The 9,683-nt window shown below is 34.5% G+C and overlaps 1 long non-coding RNA gene across 1 annotated transcript; it reads left to right on the top strand.

The window, feature by feature from the left end:
* Positions 1 to 5,654: 5,654 nt before the first annotated feature.
* On the top strand, positions 5,655 to 8,967 carry LOC140700477 (uncharacterized). Its single transcript, XR_012078879.1, has 2 exons — positions 5,655 to 5,730; positions 8,687 to 8,967. It is a non-coding gene; the product is annotated as an uncharacterized lncRNA (long non-coding RNA).
* Positions 8,968 to 9,683: the final 716 nt, after the last annotated feature.

The raw sequence follows: 9,683 nt of genomic DNA on the forward strand, positions 1-9,683 counted from the left end.
AGATTGAAGTGGCCCCTGATTTCTCATACATTGCTTTACCATGTTTTAGTTCAAATCTAACATTACTTTCAATTGTTAAGTTTTAAATTAAAATCTAAATAATCTCAGAGAAAAAGTTATTTTCCCCACATTTTTTTCTTTATCCAGCTTACATAAAAAACACAGTGAAAAAAGTCACAGTAAGTCAACCTGTGTGTTTAAAAATCTAGGTTGACAAATTTTACCTTTAATCATGAGTAAAGGATTCTCTTAGAGAATTAGATTTTGGGGAGGGGGATGTTTTAAATTACTTACGCAGGGATTTCATGACGTTTCAGTAGCACTCAGTAACCTGTTAGCAATCTGTAAGTGAAAAGGCACTGGTTTTGCTAAAAACCTTCCTTTTAGTTTGCTATCTTTACTTTTAAAAAAAATCTGTAATTCATACTTTTTATTAATTCAGGATTTTTTCTAACAATCAATAAAATTAGTTTGGTTCTACATATTTATGATTATACACAAAATTATACAGAACTCTACATGAATATGGAATTAATTTTAATGGTTATTGCTAATACTTTGAGGTTAAACACTCACCTTTCAACAGCATTAATGAATACCTGCTGGTTGTAAAGCATCATTATGGTTAGGAGGAAGAAGGACTGAGATATTTTTTGACTGATTACCATATGACAGGCACCTTGCATTATCACACATAAACCTCTCAACAACGCTAAGATTATTATCATCTCCATATTTAAAATGAGGAGAAACCAATGCTTAAAGAAGTTGTTACGTGCGCCTCAGAGAAAACAGGGAGATTCCATCCCAAGTTGTCAAATATCAAAGGCCATACATGTTCCTAAATACCATGCTATGTCAACTTTGCTATGTTAACTGCCTTACATAGTCCTTTCAAGAATTCATGAATTTGTCTAAGTTTATCAAAAGGCATTCTCTAAAATTCATCTAATGGGGCAGTCCCTTAAGGGTAAAAGGTCAATATTCTGCTCAAGATCCTTGAGTAATCAAGAAAAGTTCTAATTTTTAATATGAATTTACCACTTCCTCTGATATGTGATAACCAAACTACAGCTATAAAAAAAAATCACCACCCTATCTTTGTTAGGGACATTACTAATGCTCAACATAGCTGCTAATTGCAACCACAAAAACAACTTCGGTTTGGTATTTCCCCTTGGCAGATGTTGATATCAAGACTTTATGTGATAGTTAACAGTTTATTGAATTTATCCGAAACTTTAGACCACAAAGACTCTGAGAAGTTTCCTTACTAAATAACAATTTCAAAATACTTCTCAGTGGAGCTACTTAGAGTATTTCAAAAAAATATACTTTTATAATATATCTTCATATGGCTGAATGATTAACCACTCCAAATTGGCAAAACTATAGCTGTGCCCCTATCTGATGATCAGTCAATTAAGTATTTACTGATATGCCTGGAACTCAGACTTCTGTTATGTAATCCCATTTCTAAGAATTTTTCTTTAAGAAAAGTGAGTCAAATATGTTCAACTGTGCATTTTTTATGATTTAAAATGTATGAATATATTAAAAATCACCAAAAGAAGACTGATGAAATAAAATAAAGCACCTAGAATGATATCCATATACTGTAGACCTATATTCATTGACATGGGAAAATGCCCATCATGTATCACTAAATGAAAAAATAGCTACTAAACTCCATGTACAAAGATACCTCTTTTGGTTTGCTTCTTGAAAAATAAACCTGTATATGTATTTGTAAGTGTATTCAGAGAAAAAAATCTGGAAGATATACATACCCAATTGTCAGCAGAGCTCTAAGTATTAGAATTACAAGTGATATTATTTCCCTCTTTGAATTTTAAAAATTTTTTCCTGATAATTTTGCAATGAGAATAAATTAGCTTTATAATCAGAAAACAAAAACTATTCAAAATAAGTCTGATGGGCATTTCAGGGGGGTTTAATTGATAGACCCTGAGAAATTATTTCAAGGCCCAGGTATGCAGCATATTTGAAAAGAATCTATTATGTTCGACATAGCCCCAGTTGCAAACTACAGTATCAGCCAGTGAAATCAATCACAAGCATTTGTCAAGCATCAGTGTAAGCATCATGATGCTTCACTACACTGGCGAATAGAAGATATTGAGTCTACCTTAAAGGAGCTTAAAGCTAGCCAGAGAACGAAGACGTACCCACGTAATCCATTCTCACTCTTAACTAGTAAGATATATAAAAACTTGCTAACTTATGTTCACGGGCAGAAGGAAGATGATCTTCTAACTACTTGTTGAAACAGTTTTGCACCGGCGCCTCAGATCAGGCTGATACACACCTCCCAATACTTTTTGTATCATTTAAAATCTCCGATTTTAAGGATATTAGTGCCTTAGGATCTGCTGGACTCCATTGTGCCAAAGATTAAATTTATGAATTTTTGTTCTGTAACAATGGAAAAAAGCTAACAGATTTTATTTAATATAATTAACTTTTTATTAAAATCACCTGAAAATGTGGTATTCCTCATATCTAAATTTCCTTAATGTCCAGAGCTTACATTTTAAGGGTCATACTTGTTAATAGTTTACCAAAATATTCACGAAGTATGTTCCTGCCTTCTTAAATACCTAAGTAAAATTGGATACTCTCTCCATAATTTCTTATAATGAATATCCCCTGTCAGAGATTTGTTCCAGAATATTGAAGAGTATCGGACTGTTTGCCCTTTCATTGATTCGATCCACACTGTTACGTTTTCTCAGTTCTTGCATCTGCTTTTTGTTGTTACAGTTTTTAATCTACACAGCCTTTTGCTTTTCAGGTGCCACCTGTCACTTGCTGCCAAGACTCTGACTTAAGCAGCACCCCTCCTCTAATTTTTTTAGTGTATCTTTGTCCGCTGTCATATAACAAATTATTTCAAACTAGCAGCCTAAATCAATAATGAACATTTATTATCTCACAGTGTGTATGAGTCAGGAACTTGGGAGCACCATAGCTGATGTCTCTGGCTCTAGATCTCTCATGAGGCTGCACTGTAGACACTAGGCAGTGAACGCTTCACTTAAGCTGGAGGCCCTCCTTCCAAGATGGCTCCCTCACATGGAAAATTTCCCTTATACATGGGCATCTCAGTAGGGCTGCATGAGTATCCCTACAACACAGCAGTTAGCTTTTCTCTGAGCGCCTGATCCCTGAGAGGGTAGGACAGAAACATTAAAGCTTTTACGACTTAGGTTAGGAAATCACACTCTGATTTCCTCAATACCTTATTGGTTACACAAGTCGCACTTTGCATTGTGAGAGTGAACATGTTACACAGGAGTGTGAACACCAGGAGGTGAGGATCACTGGGGGCCATTTGGAGGCTGGCTCTCTACCATACTTAGTTAACCAGTTCGATGCTGTTAACTGAAGTTTAAATTTAAACTTCTGAAAAACAAATGATTAGTATATAAGACGGCTTTTGAGAACTTAACTGTTTTCTTTTAAAGTTTTAATAAGGAGAGTCACTAAGCTGTATTGAAGGTTATATTAACAATATTTACTATCTTAACAGGAAAATTATCATCTGAGTATCAATATGACTCTACAAATATAGTATATTTTTTCTTGGGTATAACTTTGACAATCTTAGAACTTAACTGGTTTCTTTCTCTCTCTTTTTTTTTGTTTTAAAGAGGTATAATTTACCTACAGTAAATCTTGCCCTTTTTCATGTACGGTTCTACGCTTTTTGACAAATGTATATCATTATGTAGCCACCACCATAATCAAGACATAGAACAACTTCATCACTTCAAAATATTAATGTTCTCTTGTCCTCTTTTCTTCCCTTACCCAGGCAGGAGGAAACACTTGTCTTCAGAATTAAGTCAATAACATACCAGAAAACTTTACAGTAGAGAAAACTATGCTATGCTATCTTTCACCTCTAGAAATGAGTTAAACAGGGTTGAACTGTGATAGAGGTGATGGAGATAAAGAAGGTCAGAGAGAGTGCCACAGTAGAAACACAAAAATGGCTATAAATGTACAAGACTGATACTACAGGGACAGATTTGCAAGCTTTCATCTCATGTCTGAACTATTCTGATGCTGTGCCAATATTTCCTATACCTGAGGGATGAGAACACTGCAGTGGCTTTTATGAAAATGAACAGAGGAATGGCCTTATTATCCACTCCAAGGTTTGTTTTTAACCTATGCTAAAAGAAAAGTAAAAATTAGCTACCTTCCGAGATAGGAAATATATTGGCTGATCGCCTTCTTGACTGTAATTAAGAATAAAGACATTCTTGTTCATACTTTCAATATATTTGTATCGTACATATATATCTGGCAATGATAACCCTCACACCTCTCAGCACATCTTTCATGTCTTCTTTTACAATTGTGTGAATGGAATATATACAAGCTTCTTTATTCTTAGCTACTCAGATAACCACATAATAGGTATTAAAAAGGTGTGAAAAAAATCAGTTATAGAATTTAATCTATAAAAATTAAAAATAATATATAAAAGATAAAATTTACAAGGATGAATCTGAAACAGTTAAAATGAAGTAAATTAAAATAATTTGAGAAATAAGAAAGAGAAATCACATACAACTTACATATAATATGTATACTCTGTGTGTGTGTGTGTGTGTGTATGCGTATGTGTTTGCATCAGGAGTGAGAGGGTTTATGAGTTAGAGGTAAAGATATGTACAAGAAATGTAATAATATTGGAGATTTAAGTAAAAGTTACACAGTTTGGGAAAACTAGAAATATCCAGAGCCTAACAGATACAAGAAGAAAAAACAAGTCACTCTGTTGGTGATTAAATGGGAAGAGAAATTAGGATAATGTGCAGAATACAAAGAAAAATGGAAATCTGATAGAGTTGGAGAAATTGTCAGGCTAAGAAATCCAACAAGGCAAAGCAGCTTAGAGAAACTTTACAAATTGTGCCTTCTCTCTCAAACTCTCTTTCTACATTATCCTGACCTAGCCCCACATTCTTAACAAAACAAACAGACAAATAATAAACCAATGAGCTTAATTTAGCATGCCTCATTTTTCAAGAACCTTTAGTAGTTCCTAGTGATCACCAAGTTCTTCTCAAAGCTTTCATTTATGTTATTAAGTTCAATTATCTTTCCTAGAGTTTTACTCAGGAAAGGTGCATTATTTACTGATGCATAGCTACTAGGAATATGTGAAAATACATCTAGTGGCTGTGAGAAACAAGTCTATGCAATTAACATGAGAGAACTTACCTTTTACTAGGCAGTGTGATAGAAGATTTTTAAGCAAAATTGACCTTGTCATTCATTATCCATTCAGAAACTACCCTAGATTTCTTCCATTTTTTTGCATCCCACAAACAATCAATCGTTAAACTCTACTGAGTTTTGTCCCCTCCTCTCCATCTGTATTATCATTGCCCTGGTTGAGGCTGTCTTCAACTGTCACTCCAGTACTGCCAAGTTCTGGCCTCCTCTGACTTATCCAGTGGTTTAGGGGGGTAGATGGTGTCTCAGTCAAGGTAATGAGTATGTTCTCACTCCACATCCACAGCCCAGTTTTGCTCTAGAATTTAAATATTCAGTGACTTATGGTACCCTTTCCTACACCCTGGAATCTAACCTCTATTTTTCTTCCAGATTTATCTTTCTGACCCAAATATCTGATGAAGCTATCTCCTCTACCCGCTAACATCTCTTCAATGGCTCCCCATCATCTGAACGGTAAGTAGCAATTGCCAATGGCCACAGGGGCCAGGCAGGTGGCATAAATGATTCTTGAATAAAGCAGATCAATAGGGACTATTACAGAGTGATGACAGCAGAACCTGTCAAATATGGAAAAATGTGGCCAGAACTCCCAATTCTTCAGGACAGGCAAGAAGTTCAGATCTGTATGTAAAATTTCTCAATGTTTAAATGTTGGCAGCTAAATCTATATTTTTTAAAATACAAGAAGAACTAAACGAACCACTTTGGTAGCCTGTGGGCAATTAATCCGCCAACTCTGACCTGATAGGATAAAATCCAAACTCCTTAGCATGGCATGAATGACTCTTCATGATCTATTTCCTGTCTGCTCTTACAATCCTGTCTCTTGCCAGTTCTTCCTGACAAAAAACACGTATACTTAATTGTGAATTATCTTCACTTCCGTAGTTTTAATTGCCTTTGTGTTTCCACCTCTGTTTTTCTGATGGAGTCTCCTCCCTAACTCACATTGCATCACTCTCAAACACCTCATCCAGTTCCTCTTTGATTAATTACTTTGACGAAGAGTCATTTCTTTGCAGAGGCTATCTCTGTCCTACCCCTCTCCTCCTTTGCCACCAAGGACAGATGTCTTTTTATAGTGGGTTCCCAAAGCATTAAGTAGATCCCAGTCAGGGCCTCAAATAATGACTCTAAGAGAAGCAAGTATATGTGGGGAGCAGTTAAATCCCATTTTGCCTTTGTTAGGTTCAGATATTTCACATCAGTAAGCAGTTGTATAAACAGACCTGGAACTTAGCTGCACTATCTGGCCCTTGAGGTGGGGATATGAGGGGGGAAAAAAGCTTTGTATAGGGAAAAGAGAAGAGGGCTACAGATGAAATCCTGTGAAAGAAAATGTAGGCAGAAAAAAAAAAGGAGTATATGAGAGGAGTCTAAAAAGCAGTTAGAGATTCATTGGTGTATACCTCTATCAAAATTCATCAAATTGTACACCCGAAATATGTGTAGTTTACTGAAATACAGGAATCACACCACAATAAAGGTGTTTAAAAAAAAGTAGTTAGAGATTAGGACGAAAACTAAAAGTCAGTGGTGTTATGAAAGACGAGGGGAAATTTTCAAGAAGGAGGAATTATCCATCACGGTCAAATACCGCAAAATGTCCTTTGAACTTAGTAATAACATCAGTGGTCATCCTGATAAGATCAGTTTTTAAGGAATGGTGATTGTGAAACCAAACTAGAACAAATTAAGGAAAGAAAAGACAACAGTAAGTGGGAATCAGGACTAAAGATTAGTCTATCAGGATTATTATTATTTATTTTTTGTGTGGATTAAAGAAGGAACACTAGAATTGTACACGGGTAAAGGAAGGATTTTTAGGAAAGAGCTGTTTATTCACTTATTTTTAGTATTTCACAACAGGGGAGGTAATGGCATTTTGAGAAATGTAATTCATTATTGTGTGAAGAATTCCTTCACATTGCAAATTATTTAGCATCCCTGCCACCTCCTTTCTCACTAAATCATGGTACTGCTCCCATCATTTTGATAATCAAAAATATCCCTATCACTTTCCAAATGCCTCTAAGGCAACAGTATTGGCCCTATCAGAGAATCACAGCACAGTCCCCCCACAAAAGTTTCTTTTCCTCTTTCAATTTTTCATTAGGAAAAATCTCAAGCAGAAAAGTTGAAAGAATAGTATAATAAACATTTAAATACCCATTAGCTAGATTTAGATTAACATCTTACTACATTTGCTTTATTTACTTATATGAGAATTTATATTTATTTTTTATTTTGCTGAACCATTTGAAAAGAAATTGTTAACATTATGACATTTTATATGTTCATATCCTTAAATTAAGGACCAATTTTATAATCATAACATTATTACCATGTCTTAGAACACAAATAAAAAAATTCTTAATATCAATCTGAGGGGAGGGTATAGCTCAAGTGGTAGAGCACATGCTTAGCATGCACAAGTCCTAGACTGAATTCTCAGTACCTCCTCTAAAAATAAATAAATAAACAAACAAACAAACAAACAAACCTAATTACCTCCACCCTCCAAAAAAATGTTAAATAAATCTTCAAAAAAATTTTTGAAAATCTAAAACCCCATCCCTATTCAAAATTTTCCCCAAAATCAATTATAACATTTTTCCAAATCAGAATCTAGTCAAAATTTACATATTTAATTTGGTTGTTATATTTTTCAGTTTCTTTTAACCTTAAAATCTTCACTTTTGTATTTTTTATATTGATTTCAACTTTCCTGAAGAGACCAGGCCAATTGTCCTATAGACTATCTTACATTTGGGTTTTTCTGATTGAATCCTTATGGTATAATTTAATATGTTATTCTATCCTCTTTAATTCTTATAAAATGATGCCTGATCTAAAGGGCTTGGTTAGACTCAAGCTATTCATTTTTGGTAAAAACATGTCACAGATAATGGAAGGACATAAATGGAAGGAGGCTATTTTATTATTTATGGTGCTATGTTTGATCATGAAATTGAGTTACTGATTGTTGTTGATTTAAGGGACTATAGGTTTACATTGTTATAACTTTAGCACTAATAGGGGGCTTGGCACATGGCAGGTGCTCCTAGATATTTGTTGAATGAACAACTGAATAAATGAATGATATAAACTGATTTTAAGTGATAGCTAACAATAAAAGAGGGAGTTGGGTTCTGATATACAAATTCTAGAATAGCTGGTTATAGATCTAAGTGAGGAAATAAATTACTGAGTATTTATTCTTTATAGTTTTAGATCTTATGTTTTATAATGAGAATATAATTTTCCACTCATCATTATTTTTATGCCAGTGTTTAGACACTTATGTTTTTTTAATTGAAGTATAGTTGATTTACAATACTGTGTTAGTTTCTGGTGTACAGCCAAGTGATTCAAATATCTATTTATCTATCTATATATTCTTTTTCAGGTTCTTTTCCATTATGAGTGATTCGAGAGAGTGATCGAGCAACCAAGTCTGGAGCCATACTGTATTCTATCAATTCATCTTTAAAGTGACCCATCATCACTTGTTTTGAATGCTACAGGTCACTCAGAACAACACAGGGACAATGTGAGAGCACTGTGCAAGATGTGATTACCACTAGGAGGAGGTCACCGGGGACCTTCTTAGAGGTTGGTTACCACAGTTATCATAACATTTACTCTCGGGTGGTGGTGGCACCAACAGTGACATTCTAGCCACATTTTCATATAGTGTGATCTTGACCATGTTTGTTATTATTGCCTGCCTTACAATTTGTCCCTGCTCATTTTGAGGGCCTTCTCACTAATTCTGGAACCACTCAACATCTTGTCCATAAATATTCTTTCTGCTTATGGAAGTGTGGTGGGCAGAATTCTAAAATGCCCTCCAAGATTCTCATCCCCAGTGTAAACACCATGTATAATCCTGTCATCTTGAGTGTTGGGAGAAACTGAATACAATGGATTTCTCTCTTGTGGTTGTTACATGACAAAAGTGGATTTTTTTTTTTTGCAGATGTAATTAATGACCCAAATCAGTTGATTCTGAGCAAATCAAAAGCAGGTTATCCTGCTAGTAAGAATGTGAAATGGTACAGATGCTACAGAGAACAATATGATAGTTGCTCAAAAAATTAAAAATAGTATTACTATATAATCTAGCAATACCATTTCTGAGTATATGCCAAAAGAACTTAAAGCAGGGGCATGAAAAGGTATTTGTACACCCCATGCTTATAGTAGTATTATTCACAATAGCCAAAAGGAGGAAACATCCCCTGACTGATGAATAGATGAACAAAATTTGGTATGTAGATATATACAATGGAATATTATTCAAGCCTTAAAAAGAAGAAAATTAGCTTTATTCATGTTGTAGCATGGGTACACATTATATTAACCGAAATAAACCAGTCACAAAAGGACAGATGTTATATAGT

This window comes from Vicugna pacos, chromosome 12 (assembly GCF_048564905.1).
Source record: "Vicugna pacos chromosome 12, VicPac4, whole genome shotgun sequence".
Taxonomy (NCBI): domain Eukaryota; kingdom Metazoa; phylum Chordata; class Mammalia; order Artiodactyla; family Camelidae; genus Vicugna; species Vicugna pacos.